General features: G+C 36.2%; 1 protein-coding gene across 34 annotated transcripts in view; it reads right to left on the reverse strand.

Annotated features, from left to right (window-relative positions):
* KCNC2 (potassium voltage-gated channel subfamily C member 2) overlaps positions 1-15,699 on the reverse strand; it is a 199,755-nt gene that overhangs the window by 112,512 nt on the left and 71,544 nt on the right. For 9 of the 34 annotated variants that reach the window (XR_014845408.1, XR_014845406.1, XR_014845407.1 and 6 more), the window contains exons 3-4: positions 12,587-12,675; positions 12,290-12,367 (exon numbers count right to left, since the gene is read on the reverse strand). The exons of the other annotated variants lie outside the window; for them this stretch is intronic. The gene's annotated coding sequence lies outside the window, so the exon portion shown is untranslated. The remainder of the gene's footprint in view (positions 1-12,289; positions 12,368-12,586; positions 12,676-15,699) is intronic. 34 annotated transcript variants of the gene reach the window in all.

The raw sequence follows: 15,699 nt of genomic DNA on the forward strand, positions 1-15,699 counted from the left end.
ATTATTTTTATATGATTTTTATTTTCTCCATTATAGTAGATTTACAGTGTTCTGTAAATTTCTACTTTACAGCAAAGTGACCCACTCATACATATGTATATATATTCTTTTCCTCACATTATCCTCCATCATGTTCCATCACAAGTGACTAGATATAGTTCTCTGTGTTATACAACAAGATCTCATTGCTTATCCACTTCAAATGCAACAGTTTTCATCTATCAACCCCAAACTCCCAGTCCATCCCACTCCCTCCAGATATAAGTGATATCATATGGCATTTGTCTTTCTCTTTCTGATTTACTTCACTTAGCATGAGAGTCTCTAGTTCCATCCACGTTGCTGCAAATGGCATCATTTTGTTGTTTTTTACGTCAAAGTAGTATACCATTGTGTATGTATAACACATCTTCTTACTCCAATCATCTGTCAATGGACATTTAGGTTGTTTCCACATCTTGGCTATTGTTTCCACATCTTGGCTACTGTGAATAGTGCTGCAATGAACATGTGAGTGTATGTGTCTTTTTTTTTTTGTCTAGATATATGCCCAAGAGTGGGACTGCTGGGTCATATGGTAGTTCTATGTATAGTTTTCTGAGGTACCTCCATACTGTTTTCCACAGTGGTTGTACCAATTTACAGTCCCACCAACAGTGAAGGAGGGTTCCCTTTTCTCCATACCCTCTCCAGCATTTGTTATTTGTTGACTCGTTAATGACGGCCTTGGTATCTCAAGGTAGTTTTGATTTGCATTTCTCTAATAGTCACGAATATTGAACACTTTTTTCATGTGCTTGTTGGCCATCTGTATATCTTCTTTGTAGAAATGTCTATTCAGGCCTTTTGCCCATTTTTCAAGTGGGTCGTTGGGTTTTTTTGCTGTTGAGTTGTATAAATTGTCCGTATATTTTAGAGATTAAGTCCTTGTCAATTACATCTTTGGAAATATTTTCTCTCATTCTGTAGGTTGTCTTTTTTTTTATGGTTTCCTTTGCTGTGCAAAAACCTTTCAGTTTGATTAGGTCCCACTGGTTTATTTTTGCTTTTATTTCTGTTGCTCTGGGAGACTGACCTCAGAGCACATTTGCAAGGTTGATGTCAGAGAATGTTTTGCCTATGTTCTCTTCTGGGAATTTGATGGTGTCTTGTCTTACGTTTAAGTCTTTAAGCCATTTGAGTTTATTTTTTGTGCATAGTGTGAGGAGTGTTCCAATTTAATTGCTTTACATGCAGCTGTCCAGTTTTTCCAGCACCACTTGCTGAAAAGGCTGTCTTTTTCCCATTTTATATTCTTGGCTCCTTTGTTGAAGATTAATTGACCATAGGTGTCTGGGTTTATTTCTGTGTTCTCTATTCTGTTCCACTGATCTGCCTGTCTTTTGGGGTACAGTCCCACGCTGTCTTGATTACTGTGGCTTTGTAATATTGCCTGAAGTCTGGGAGAGTTATGCCTCCTACTTGGTTTTTGTTCCTCAGGATTGCTTTGGCAATTCTGGGTCTTCTGTGGTACCATATAAATTTTTGGATTGTTCGTTCTAGTTCTGTGAAAAATGTCATGGGTAATTTAACAGTAAAAAATAGAGGGATGAGCAAAAGTATTGAGCAGGAATCAAAATGTGGCCACAAGAACTCTCTACCACTCTCTGCCAGAGGCTGAGTCAAGTGGCGTGGTAACTCCACTGAGGGGAACTGAGTGGAGTCAGCCCTCTTCCAAAGTGGTAAAAGTGATAAAATACTGAATTGAAGTGGTAAAAGGGAACTGTTCCCCATCTGAGTGGAAAGCATTCAGGTTTTTACCAGTAAGGGTGATATTAACTGCAGAATTTTCCTATATCCACTTTAACATATTGAGGATATTCTCTTTTACTCCTAACTTGTGGAAAATTTTTATCATGAATTACCATCACTTTTTTGCATCTATAGAGAAAATTATATCATTTTCCTTCATTGGTGTGTTAATATGGTGAATTATATTGTTTTGTTTTCAAATGAAAAAAACTACTTTGCATTACCAAAGTACATCTCAGTTGCTCAGGATATATTCCTTTTTGTACGTTAATTCAATTTTTCAATATTTGACAAAGTTTTTTTTTTTTTTTTTTTTTGTTATTTCTTGGGCCGCTCCCATGGCATATGGAGGTTCCCAGGCTAGGGGCTGAATTGGAGCTGTAGCCACCGGCCTAGGCCAGAGCCACAGCAACGCTGGATCCGAGCCCTGTCGGCAACCTATACCACAGCTCATGGCAATGCTGGATCGTTAACCCACTGAGCAAGGGAAGGGACGGAACCCACAACCTCATGGTTCCTAGTCGGATTCGTTAACCACTGCGCCATGATGGGAACTCCTGACAAAGATTTTTAAATCTATGTTCATCACAGATATTAACCTGTAGTTTTCTTACCTTACAATGTCTTTTGTTTTAAATCTGGAAAAAACTGGCCTCATAAAATGAGGTGGGAAACATACCCTCCTCTTCTATCTTCCAGAAATGTTTTTGTAGAATTCATAATATTTCCTTCTAAAACGTTTCACAGAATCTACCAGTGAAGGTATCTGAGCCTGGAATTTTCTTGATAGAAAGATTCTTTTAGGCATAAATTTAATTTATTTAATTAATCTTGGGTTAGTCATAGTATCATTTTATTTTTAACAATAATTTTATTTAGATAATTAACATCCAATACTATTCACCACTTTAAAGTGTGCAGTTCAATACTATTTAGTATATTTACAGAGTGTGCAACCATAACCACTATCTAATTTAGGGCATTGTTATCACTCCACAAAGAAATTTCACACCCATTAATGATCATTTCTCATTTCTTCCTCCCCTTAGTCCATGACATCTACTAATTTAATTTTTGTCTCTATGTATTTACTTATTCTGGACATTTTGTATAAATGGAATCATATACTATATGGCCTTTTGTATATGGCTTCTTTCACTTAGAATTTTGTTCACAGTTCATCCATGTTGTAGCATGTTGACACAAAGAAAGGAGTCTATGATGATACCATCTTTTGTAGGTTAAGAAAAGTGGTGATAATTATTCTAGAGAAAACACTAAGGAATGCAAAAAGAAGGACGTGAATTTGAGCACAGGGGAGGAAGCTTAACAGTTAAAATTAGGATATATACTGTTGGGCAGTCTATGTGATACAAACATAAATGTATTAAGACCCCAAAATGTTTCTCTTTAACATATGTAGATACTGTATTTTATCTGGTTACCCTATGTAGTGGGAAAAGGTTGGAATTTGGTAAACAGTAAATTTTCATTTCTTATAAGCTTTACCTAAATCCTCATTCATTAGTAATTTCCTTGTCATAATAATTGCCTAATTGTTGATCATCCCGTTTTAATTGGAGCACAATTCAATTTTGGATGCATCAAAAGTCTGCCTTGAAACCAGTGTTGATCAACTTCTTTCATCTCCCTTGAGTCTATTTGTGAGGTTTTGGCAGAACAGTCAGGATACCTAAAGAGAGTGTTGAAATCTTTGAACAAACTAAATTAAAATATGACTCTTACTTAAGCAGAGACTTAAAGAAAAGTTGAGACAGAATTTTAAAATAAAATCTTTTCTGTATTGCCAACAGGAAAAGAATTTTGAAAGATATTCTGGGCAAAAACAAGATAAGGAAAGAAAGCGTATGTGCTAGGGGATGAGTAATTCCCCAAACTATAATATTTTCTTTTCTAAATTCAACAGGCACTATAAGTTAGCTCCTGTATCAGATGTGGAAGATAATGCATGAAAATCACCATGATCTAAATTTTTGTTCCTGTTATCAAAGGAAAATGAGTTCAGCTTACATTTAGACTAGAGTGCCAAAACGTCTCCCTGATTAATCAACAGTTCATTTCCGGCTGCAAGGCTCTTTTGGAGATTTTCAATACATCTAAGCACCACAGAGCTACGCTTCTACAGATAATGGTCTTTTATTTTTATTTTTATTTTATTGTTGTCTTTTTAGGTCCAGTCCCACGGCATGTGGAGGTTCCCAGACTAGAGGTCGAATTGGATCTGTAGCCACCGGCCTACATCACAGCCACAGCAACACGGGATCCAAGCCACGTCTATGAGCTACACCACATCTCATGGCAACAGCTGATCCTTAACCCACTGAGCAAGGCCAGGCATCAAACCTGTATCCTCATGGATACTAGTCAGATTCATTTTTGCTGAGCCACGATGGGAACTCCATAGATCATGATCTTTTAAACAAACAATGAGAATTTCAGCAACACTGTATTACAGACATTCAACAATGATTTTTTTTTGTTTGTTTCTTTTTGACTGGCTTTTATTCCCTGTATAAATTCTACTAGCTGGAGAAGTATGAACATTTGTTAAAAGTTATAAATGACCTCCTGATTTCATTCATCACTGAAGAAATATCTATTTGGGTCTACCTTAAATAATAAGAAGTATTAAATTAATATTTTCAGGTTTAAAGAATGTTCAATACTCAATAACTTCAAATAAAACAAGTTTATGAGACGAAAGGATTTTGTCCAATAATTCTCATATTTAAAAAAGTCTTCAAGATCTAGCTACTAGTATCATACAAATTAAGACGTGTTACAGACTGATTTATAAACCAAGTATTGATATTGAATGAGCATAGTTTGTGTAGGGGGGGGGGGTTGTAGCTAAGCTCAGAGGCTCAATAGCATTACTTCCCCATAATTTAGGGTAGATGAGCATTCACCGCAATTAACAATTTCTATAAAAGGAAAGTTTTCAAGAAGCCACTCAAAAGAATCCCAAAGTTTACATTAAGACACTTCCAGGTGAGTTCCCTTTGTGGCAAAGTGGAAACAAATCCGACTAGGAACCACGAGGTGTGGGTTCAATCACTGGCCTTGCTCAGTGGGTTAAGGATCCAGCGGCAATGCCATGAGCTGTGGTGTAGGTCGCAGACAAGGCTTGGATCTGGTGTTGCCACGGCTCTGGCATAGGCCAACAGCTACAGCTCCGATTAGACCCCTAGCCTGGGCCCTCCACATGCTGCAGGTGAGGCCCTAAAAAGGACAAAAGACAAAAAAAAAAAAAAAAAAAAAAAAAAAAGGTTACTCCCAGGAAAATCTCCCTTATGTATTCCTTCATATTTCTAATGCTAGAATTGAATTGTTTCCCTTAACTTTCTCTCAGCTGAAATGGCTACGAATATAATTTTTTTCAGTGAGTTTTCTACAACAATTGAAGATCAGTCTCTAGGTTCCACATGTAAAATTGGTTACCATTTTGGGCATTACAATAAAAGACTAAACAGTATGGATATGGTCCAATATGTGAGGGCAGAAATGAGAACCAGGAATAAAAGAAATAGATTCTGGGTCTGTCTCTATTATTTTGACTTCTTTGTAATTCATTTTTTGATAAAATGGGAATTTATTCACCCAATGAGTATTACAGGACATATGCCCTGTGTGAGAAACTGGGCTAGACAGTAGGAACAGAGTGATAAACCTAGCAGACATTGTTTTTGTCTCACACAGAATAGTAAGGATGAACAACTAGAAAATAGCAATTAAAAAAAGCAGAAAGATAAGAAAAAATGTGGTAGAGGTGAAAGCACACGAGTATTATGAAAGCACATAACAGTGGGTATTGGTTAATTGTTACCTTAATTTCCTCAAAAGTGTGCTGTGACATGCAATATATATGAGATCTTGAAACAAATGAAACTTGTCATACATGAAAAAATAGTCTATTATTAAATTCGTTGGTGATTAAAATATACATGGGCAGTTATCAGAGTCATCTGGCAGGTTAGTCATTATCCACTTAATATGATATAATTAAAATTAAGGCATAATGAACTTCCTATAGTAAACATTAAGTGAATAAAGTATTGTTATAGTCCAAATATATAATTACATTGTTTCCACTCATGTCCTGAAAGCCTATGTTTAATACAGACATACATGCTTCTTTATAATACAGAAGGTGAGATTTCTGTTTCTCTGAAACAAGAATAATGCAGTTCTATCAGGCATAAATTATTATTTTTTGAACATAATGTTAGAATTGCAGAAATATAGGCATGGATATGTTTGCGATGACTTTAAAATGATTAAATGCCTAATTTCAGTGTTGGAAGATGTGATATACATAAATACGTACTATACATGTTTATGATTACTTGGCCAGTCCCAACCTATCCATAAACCACAGAGGACATTATCATTCTCCTCTCACAGACCAAATGTTGCACGTTAGACTCAGAATGGATTCTTCAACTTTATAAATTCTTCTAAAGTAGTATCAGTCTATCTGGAAACAACTATTCACAGATAATTAATTGATACCATTATAATCATAATAAATTTTCTTAAAACCTACTGTTAGAAAACACTTTCTGTCTAACATTAAATGTGATGTTCATTTGCAAGGAACAAAACCACATCTGTTTTAAATGTTCTAAAATTTAAACTAGAGTTCTCCCCAGTTAGTCTGATTAACCAGGTTTCATATAATTACAATCCACTCACAGAAAAGAATGGCTTATAGTAAGCTTGTTCATAACCAACATCAGACCGTTTTTCTCTAAATGAATATAAAACATTTTCCTATTTCCTCTCTCAAATATTACACAGCCTAAGTCACTGAGTCAAGATACTGATTCTTATGACCTAAGGTCATGAATACCTGTTCTCCTTAGAATTCCTACCCACAGTTCATAGTGAATGGGAATAAGTCCAGGACAAAACAGATGGAGAATAGCTGGGTTCATTAGGCAACATTCCAGGTATTTGTTTCTGGCAAAAATACAAGAAAAAATGCCACCGAATCCCTGGCCATTATGTAGTCACAGCTCTGAATGAATGTGATAATGGCAGTAGTTAAATTAATGGTCCTCTTTGCTACAGGTCAGGTCTCTGTTATTTCAATCAGACATTCAAACATTTCTGCATGGAGACCCAATGTCCAGTTCTCCTAACATTAATGTCCTAAAATACTCTTTAGAGAAGATATGAGAGATAAAGGAGTGGCTAGCTAAACAAAAAAATAACTGCTTATACCCAAACTTCAAACATCATTCTGAAAATAAATATTTTTAGTCCAAGAGAGAATTTATAATGAGATGTACTACCAATGTTACAGTGTTTATCTTATAATTGCAGAACTTTTGATGAGAGCTTATGGAAAATCAAAGAGAAAATGTAAGGACATTCTACATTTGTTCTTTGGCAAAAGGCTTCCCTTCTCTACATATCACAGATTTATAGCTACCCTAGTTGACATGATCTCTGTCCACTCATTTCTTCATACCAATAACCTGTCTTAGCTCTTTAAAATAACCAGTTTACTAAAATTCCACATATTCAATCATTAGTTGTATACAAGGGATAATTGCACCCTACATGTACACTGAGTATTCTAGTTGATATTCTAGTTTATCATGGTTTGACAAGTGTGTGATCTATTGAGAAAGAAATAAGCATTTTTCACCATATACATTAAACTTACCTTCAACTCCATTTCTCTAACCTTAGAGGAAAGGTGCCCCTCCAGTTAAACTCAATCTGTCAATTTAAGCACTCAGATGTCCCCATACCAACTAAGATTCAGTTCTATCATCCTTTCTCTCTTTGTATATATAACCATTCTCTTCACTGTTGTCTTCTCTTCAGCCTGCAATGAAACGCAGGTCCCTCCCATTTTTTAGAATTAAAACAACCTTTTCTTTAATATGCATGATCCTACCATAATCCACTACAACTTTCTCTCTTCCCTCTCAATTAAACTTGTAATAATAGCCTACTGTAGCTGTCTGTCTTTTTTTTTTTTTTTTCCTTCAACTCACTACAGTTCCTTCCAAAAAGGACTTTGCCAAGGTCGCCAGTGATCATCTAATTGTTACATCTAATGGACTCTTTTAGGGTTTTTCTTTCCCCTTTTGCCCTCAGAATACTGTCTCACCTAGATCTTTCCTATCTCGCTGACCATGCCTTTAAAGTCTCTAGCAGTAGGCTTTTTCCCTTTTTTGTCTTATAAATCCTAATTACCCAAGGATCTTTTCCCATTCTGCATGCACCTCCTGGAAAATCATATAACCTACTGGTTTTATCTACTACCTCTATATTAAAGATGTTACAACTGCATCTGCATTCCTGGTTTTTCCTCAAAGTCCCAGGATCCCATGTACAGTTGCAAGAGTCTACACATACACTTTTTAAAAATTTATCTGCCAAAACTAAATTCTTCATCAGACCAAGGAAAAAAAAATTGAACTAATCATATTTCGGAAAAAAAATGGATAAAAGAAATGATGACATAATCACATCCATTAAAAATAGGATTATCATTAACATTTTGTCCCAATGCACTGTTTTTACATATATTTTCATGCTGAAACATTCCAACACAGATCAATCTTATTTCTGAATGAAGAAAGCTTTACAGTCAATATGATTTTTTTTAAAAAGCATGTAAATAAGACATAAAGGCAACCTAAATTCCCTTCCTCAGTTTATGTTTCCGTTAGAAAATATTTATCATCATCAAATAGTCTCACTTCTTCAGCCTGGGAAGGAATAGAGTACCAGTACCTCTAATTTAACTTTGATACATGGAAGTATGCCTATTAGCAGTTCACATTTATTTTAACAGCTACCAAAATGAAAACACCAGAGGAAAATCTAATTCATCATGATTATGAGCATTACTGAAAACCTACTACGGAGATGCAGTGGCTACTTAGAATGGGTTGTCATTAATCAGCAGTCACACACTCTGTCCTCACGTGGACAAACTCACTGATGTGGACATAAACAGAATCCCGCTAATTCCATTTTTAAAAGCAATGCTTATCTGAGGAGGACTGCAGATCTGGAGCATTTCTTAACATGAGAGCATATGAATACTACCTGACTTCTTTGCTGCTGCATTTTGTCTTTGCCAAGGGGAAAAAAATCCACTGTCTAGCCTTGTTTTTTTTTTTTTTTGTCTTTTTGCTATTTCTTGGGCCGCTCCCGCGGCATATGGAGGTTCCCAGGCTAGGGGTTGAATCGGAGCTGTAGCCACTGGCCTACGCCAGAGCCACAGCAACGCAGGATCCGAGCCGCGTCTGCAACCTACACCACAGCTCATGGCAACGCCGGATCGTTAACCCACTGAGCAAGGGCAGGGACCGAACCTGCAACCTCATGGTTCCTAGTCGGATTCGTTAACCACTGCGCCACGACGGGAACTCCTCACTGTCTAGCCTTGTATTCACTACAAAACAAAAACAAAAACAAAAACAAAAACAAAAACCAAAAACCAAACAAACAAAAAAATCCTCTACCACTTAACATTCTCACTCTCTTTATCATAGGTCTTAAAACAGTTTTATTATACATATGTGTGACTTACCAATACCAACTGGAAGAACATAATAACAATATAATGGTATCTAGTTGATGAAACTGTGGTTTAGGCCAACTGTTTCAGAATCACCTGGGTCCTTTTTTAAAAACAAAATGAAACAAAAACAAGTTCATGAACACCCTAGAAAATCCACTGAGTCAGAAGATGTTCCACTCTTGGGCATATATCCAGACAAAACTTTCCTTAAAAGAGACACATGCACTCACATGTTCATTGCAGCTCTACTCACAATAGCCAAGACATGGAAACAACCCAAATGTTCATTGACAGACAGTTGGATTAGGAAGTTGTGGCATGATTTGATCCAGCAATCCCACTCCTGGGCATCTATCCAGACAAAACCACGACTCGCAAAGACACATGTACTCCAATGTTCACTGCAGCACTATTTACAATAGCCAAGACATGGAAACAACCTAAATGTCCATCGACAGAGGAGTGGATCAAGAAGATGTGGTACATATACACAATGGAATATTACTCAGCCATCAAAAAGAACGAAATACCAGCATTTTTAGCAACATGGATGGACCTAGAAACTATCATGCTAAGTGAAGTCAGCCATACAATGAGACACCAACATCAAATGCTTTCACTGACATGTGCAATCTGAAAAAAGGACAGACGGCACTTCTTTGCAGAATAGATGCTGACTCATAGACATTGAAAAACTTATGGTCTCCAGAGGAGACAGTTTGGGGGGTGGGGGGATGTGCTTGGACTGTGGGATGAAAATTCTGTGAAATCAGATTGTTATGAGCATTATACAACTACAGATGTGATAAATTCATTTGAGTAATAAAAAAAAAGGAAGTTGTGGTATGTATACGCAGTGCAATACTTCTCGGCCATCAAAAAGAACAAAATGATGCCATCTGCAGCAATGTGGATGGAACTAGAGACTCTCATACTGAGTGAAGTAAGTCAGAAAGACAAATGCCATATGATATCTCTTATATCTGGAATCTAATATAAGGCAACAATGAACTTTCCATGGAAAAGAAAATCATGGACTTGGAGAATAGGCTTGTGGTTGCCAAGGGGGAGGGGGAGGGAGTGGGGTGGTTGGGGAGCTTGGGGTTAATAGATACAAACTATTGCCTTTGGAATGGATTAGCAATGAGATCCTGCTGTGTAGCACTGGGAACTATGTCTAGTCACTTATGATGGAGCATGATAATGTGCAGAAATAGAATGTGTACATGTATGTGTAACTGGGTCACCATACTGTACAGTAGAAAAAAAAATGTATTGGGGAAATAACTATTAACAAATAATAAAATAATAAAAATAAAAAAGAAGATGTTCAGTAAAGCAAGAGTCTAAGTTTTAACAGACCTTCCAGGTGATTCTTATGCACCCTAAAGTTAAAAACAAGACACATTCCCATTGCTTTTTTGAACAATAAATCAGAAAGAGGGATTAAAAGCAGAGGAGGTTGTCAAAAATGTTTCACTTTTTAAAAAAATTGGATTTCATTTAGAAAAAAGTTCAAGGAGATTCCTGCCAGTGCTCCCCACCTGAGAAATAGCCAAAACAATGAAGGCATTCCTACATGACACCCCAGAGACTCCAGGGACCTAATAAATCACATTATTTATTATCTACATCTTTAAGATCAGCCTGACTGCCTTTGCTCTCTTTAGAGTTAAAATAACCAATTCATTTCACTTCCTTCTGCTGCACAAAAAAATCAGTTGCTTCAAGCATCCAAGTTGGCCCAGATATAATAATAAGGCCATGCCTTGAAAAGAAAATGAAAAAGAATAAAACATGAACCAAAATTTCACCTCTTCCTCAAAGGAAGCTGTGAATTGTGGTTAGAAATAAGCTGATAAAATTGTAAGCAATGCTCTGCTTTAAAAACAGCAGCAAGTGAAATATAATTTGGCAGCCTGGAAGAACACAAAATTCTCTCAAAAAGAGATCACGATTGAGGGTGAAATTTTCTTATGTGAACAAGAATATTTGTGTAAATTTAGTTCAACTCTAACTGCTATTCCACATCCATAAATACTACCCTTACTCTCTCACTCAGGCTTTTTTCTTTTTCTTTAAGTGTATGTTCTGGTGGTGAAGAGATGTCTTAACAGAAATAATTTAAAACTATGTTTTCATATATAAAATAAAATAATTTTTACTTTGGAGATGTATTTATATTTCCCTTAAAATTTTTTAAAAAATTTCTAAATAGGAATTCCCATTGTTGACTCAGCAGTAATGAACCCAACTAGTATCCATGAGGTTGCGAGTCTGATCCTATCTTTGGGCAATCTGTATGAAAAATGGTTACTTCCTTCACAGAACTACAGAAACTTCCATATACCTGAGGGCTGTTCTTATGACATCTTTTTTTTCCCCTTCTGTGGACTAAATTCAGTTTTCTAAGTCGTTCCTCAAAATGTTTTATTTTCAAACTCTTGAATCACTTGCACTGCACTCTTCTAAATCCTCTCAAAAATTTCAACCCATCTCAAGAGAGTGAGGCTTCTTCATCTTAGGTTGGGATTAAACAGAGACAATTATAATGCAGTTAAACCCTTCAACAATAGACTGTCTTGAGGATGCAATAAATTGATAAATTTTCTTTGGATGAGCTTAAATAGTAGCTAGTATAAAATATGGTTAGCAAGTAGTAGTTAAAGTAGCATAAATAGTAGTTGTCTGGCACATTTATTTTAAACATTCTCATGTACCAGCATTTCTACTAATAGTGTGTACCATATTATTGACTATATGTAGCTTCTTAGCCACTGGTTCATTTTTACTTTTATTTGAACATTCCATTTTTTAAAAAAATTATTCAATTATCAAAGTCATTCAGAATTTGAATCTATCTTCTCACTTTTAAAGCAATTTTTCCATGTTTGAGTAAGGTGTTAACTAAGATAAATTACTTACTGTGCATTGAGTGAGCTATGAGGTCCTGAGAAGGAGTTGGGAAAAGGACAATACTCTTTAGCAGGTATTTCTATGTATCTGAGGAGAAAATAGTTGTACGCTTTGAAGGATTATCTGATTTAATTCCAATAATAATAAAAACAGCTAACATTGTTTTCAGTGTTAACTATGTACCATACTGTGCAATTTTCATGAATTATTTATTTTACTCTCACAAAATTACAAATGCCGCAGTTGGTACTTATACGATTCTCACATTACCAAAGAGGAAATTCAGTTTTAGATAGGTTGACTTACCTAATGCTGCACACCTTTTAAGTGCCAACGTCTGAGCTAAATCCAGGTCAGACAGAAGCTGAGCATCTAATCCTTAAACTTCTTTACAACTGCCACAAAAAAAAAAGTCTTGTAAGAGAGTTAGTTATTGGCTCTATTTTGTAAATGAGTAAATTGAGTCAGGGAAAAATTAAATAACTTGTTCAAAATCCTACCTAAATGTCAGTTTTGAACCCAGGGCAATCTGGCTTCAGGGTAAAAGAGCCACACAAAATAGTAAAACAACCATGGTCCCAAAAAAGCACAAATCAGCAAATGTAAATTTCTTATTACACTATCTAGATAGATTTATCATTCACAAGCCCAAATTTAAATTTGAAAAGAAAATGAAAAAAGACACTGAAGCCTATGCATTAAACAATTTTTTAAAGGTCTCTTGAATATAAGGTCTCACTGATAACTCTCACTCAAGTAAGCAAGAACACGGTATCCAGAGTGACAAACCACCCCAAAATTTAGTGACTTAAAACAGTCTTTATTTTGCTCATGGATCTGCAGTTTTGAGATGAACAGGCCACTTTGGCTCCACGTGGCATCAGCTGTTGGGGGTTGAACAGGGACTAGACAGTCTACTTTCAAGACGGTTCTATCAACTGAAGATGGGTGCAGACTGTCAGCTGGGATCCCAGCCAGGACTGCTTGGGCTCTCTCAGTGCATGGTAGTTGGATTCCAAAAGTGAGCAACCCCATGGAAGTATAGAGAATCAGTATTATCTTTTATGAGTGAGCCTGGGAAGTCATGTGGTGACACATAACTGTGGTCACCAGTCAGCCTGCTCATATTCAAAGGATGGGAGCATGGTCACCCACCTCTTGATGGTAGGAGTGTCAAATCGATAAAGTAATTACACTCTTGCACTCATTTTACTTTGAAAGTTACAGTCATTTAACCCTAATTAGTAACTTCAGTCACTCTCAATTCTCAAATCACAGTCTCTAGCAAAGAGGAGGTACAAAGCCCTGCAGAAACAACTCAGCATGTTTGTGATGAGTCAGACCTGCAGGCCTATAGGAATAGCAGTGTTGTTCAAAGGACACACATCTTGAAAGTTGGGAGATCCAAAACCTAATTCCACATGGTTCCACTAACTTGTTATGTGACTAAAGCCTCAGTTCTCTCACCTATAAAATGGTGGTTGATCGAGGTGACCTCCAAAACCTCTGAGATTTATGATGAAAGTAACTCTTTATCAAGCTATTCTTTTATTCTTACATCCCCGATCGTATATTCTAGAGCCCATCCCCATACAGAAAATCTACCTCTGTGACTAGACACCTCGTACCTGCTCCTGCAACTCTCTCACAGGACAACCTGCCTTCCAGGATTTCTATCACATGTGACTCACTCAGTTGTCCCATCCAGCTAGGAAGGCAGAGGCTAGGTTTGGTAACCAATCTGGATGAGGTCCTGGCAACCTGATCCTTAAGAAGAATGACTTGTCAGAGACCTATCTTCAAACTCAGGCCGGCACACTTTTCCCCAGAATAGCAGACTGCTCCTTGATCCCCTGCTCTCCTTGACCTGAACAACGCCCAAGAAGATTCTACTGGAAATCCCTGATTTTCTGACTTAAGTATTCCCCAATGTCATCTGATCCTGGGTTCTCATGTTATTTTATATGCCTTTCTCTTTCCATCACTACCTTTAACAAAAGTATCCAGTAAGTTCTTGTATTTTTCACTGTGAGTTTTTTCTTCTTTTTACAAAAATAGTAGCAAAGACTTCCACCAAATTTTCTACAAGGCAGCTTGAAAACTTCTTATAATAGGAGTTTTATACATGATATGTTTTGATGGGAAATTTAATTAGACATATAAAGCTAATTTAAGTGTCAGCAATTTTTTTCTAATATGCATGGAGACATATTTTCATTTGATAATAAAAATGACACAGAAGGTATTATTGTGTGGGAGTAACAACTGCCTAAAAAATTGCAATTCATGGTGAATACCCATTTTTATATGTATGACATTTATTAGTGATTATAATAGTCTTACTTGTCACTGAAACAAAAAAAAAGAATACTAGCTTTTACTGTATAAATATAGATTCATCAAAACTATTATCTGATGAGTATAACCACTATTTACTTTTTAAATTATCATCTTTTTAAAATTACCATGTCAAAGTATCCACAGGGCACTAAACATCTTGGAATATAAGTTACCGAAGGGCATGGCTGTTATCCCTAAATGTCCTTAAAATGCAACTATGATAGGCTTATCATGCATTCATTTGTGATAGAGCAGATATAATTGGTGAATTGGTAAAGTGTTTTTCCACCAGTATTTTAGGGGTTTATTTATTAATTTATTAAACAATTAGCTACTGTACTAAGTCAGGGCTACTAGAGCTGCAAAATATGCTTGTACAACACACTGAGAATATATACCAGAATATCCTTACTGTTTTAATCTCTCCTTGTTTATAGTATATATAACCTTGTAACTACATTATAGACCTCATTGGGCCCTGAAAATTCTAGTTGCCATTCAAACTGTGACTCATCTCTGGTGAATTGTCTCTTTCTCTGGACAGAGCCACTGCATTACCAGCACACAAGAAACTGAGAATCTCTCTAACCCAAATCCCCACCCACTCTAAATCCCATTAAACTTATACTATAAGTCAAGGGAAAGTATGTTATTTGTAGTAGTCAGCATCATGATTCTCACATTGAAGAGTCTGTAGATCTCTTAAGAACTTCTGTGGTGCTTTTCCTGGAAACAATTCTGAATTGAAAGCCTAACTGTAAACAATAAATTCCCAAGTTGCAAAAGTTGGTCTATGTGTTAACTTAGTAGGATAACTCTGGGCTCGCTCCACAGAAAAATGTACCTAAAATCATTTACAGATGAAACTTCAGGAGCTGCGTGTTCTCCTTAGGATAGCCACAGTTCCCAGTGTGAAATGCCCAGGCCATTGATTTCTAACATGCTATGCATAGGTTCTATAAGTTTTATGTTGGCTACTGCTTATTTATGTAGTGGGCCTAAGCCAGTTTCATTAAGTTTATATCTTATTTCCCTTTATCTTGTAGAAAAACAAAATGACAGTATCATCCTACAAGTTG

This window comes from Sus scrofa, chromosome 5 (assembly GCF_054392235.1).
Source record: "Sus scrofa isolate SSC_HxYL_T2T_F1_AM1 chromosome 5, Sscrofa_HxYL_maternal_Yorkshire_Landrace_v2.0, whole genome shotgun sequence".
NCBI classification, from domain to species: Eukaryota; Metazoa; Chordata; class Mammalia; order Artiodactyla; family Suidae; genus Sus; species Sus scrofa.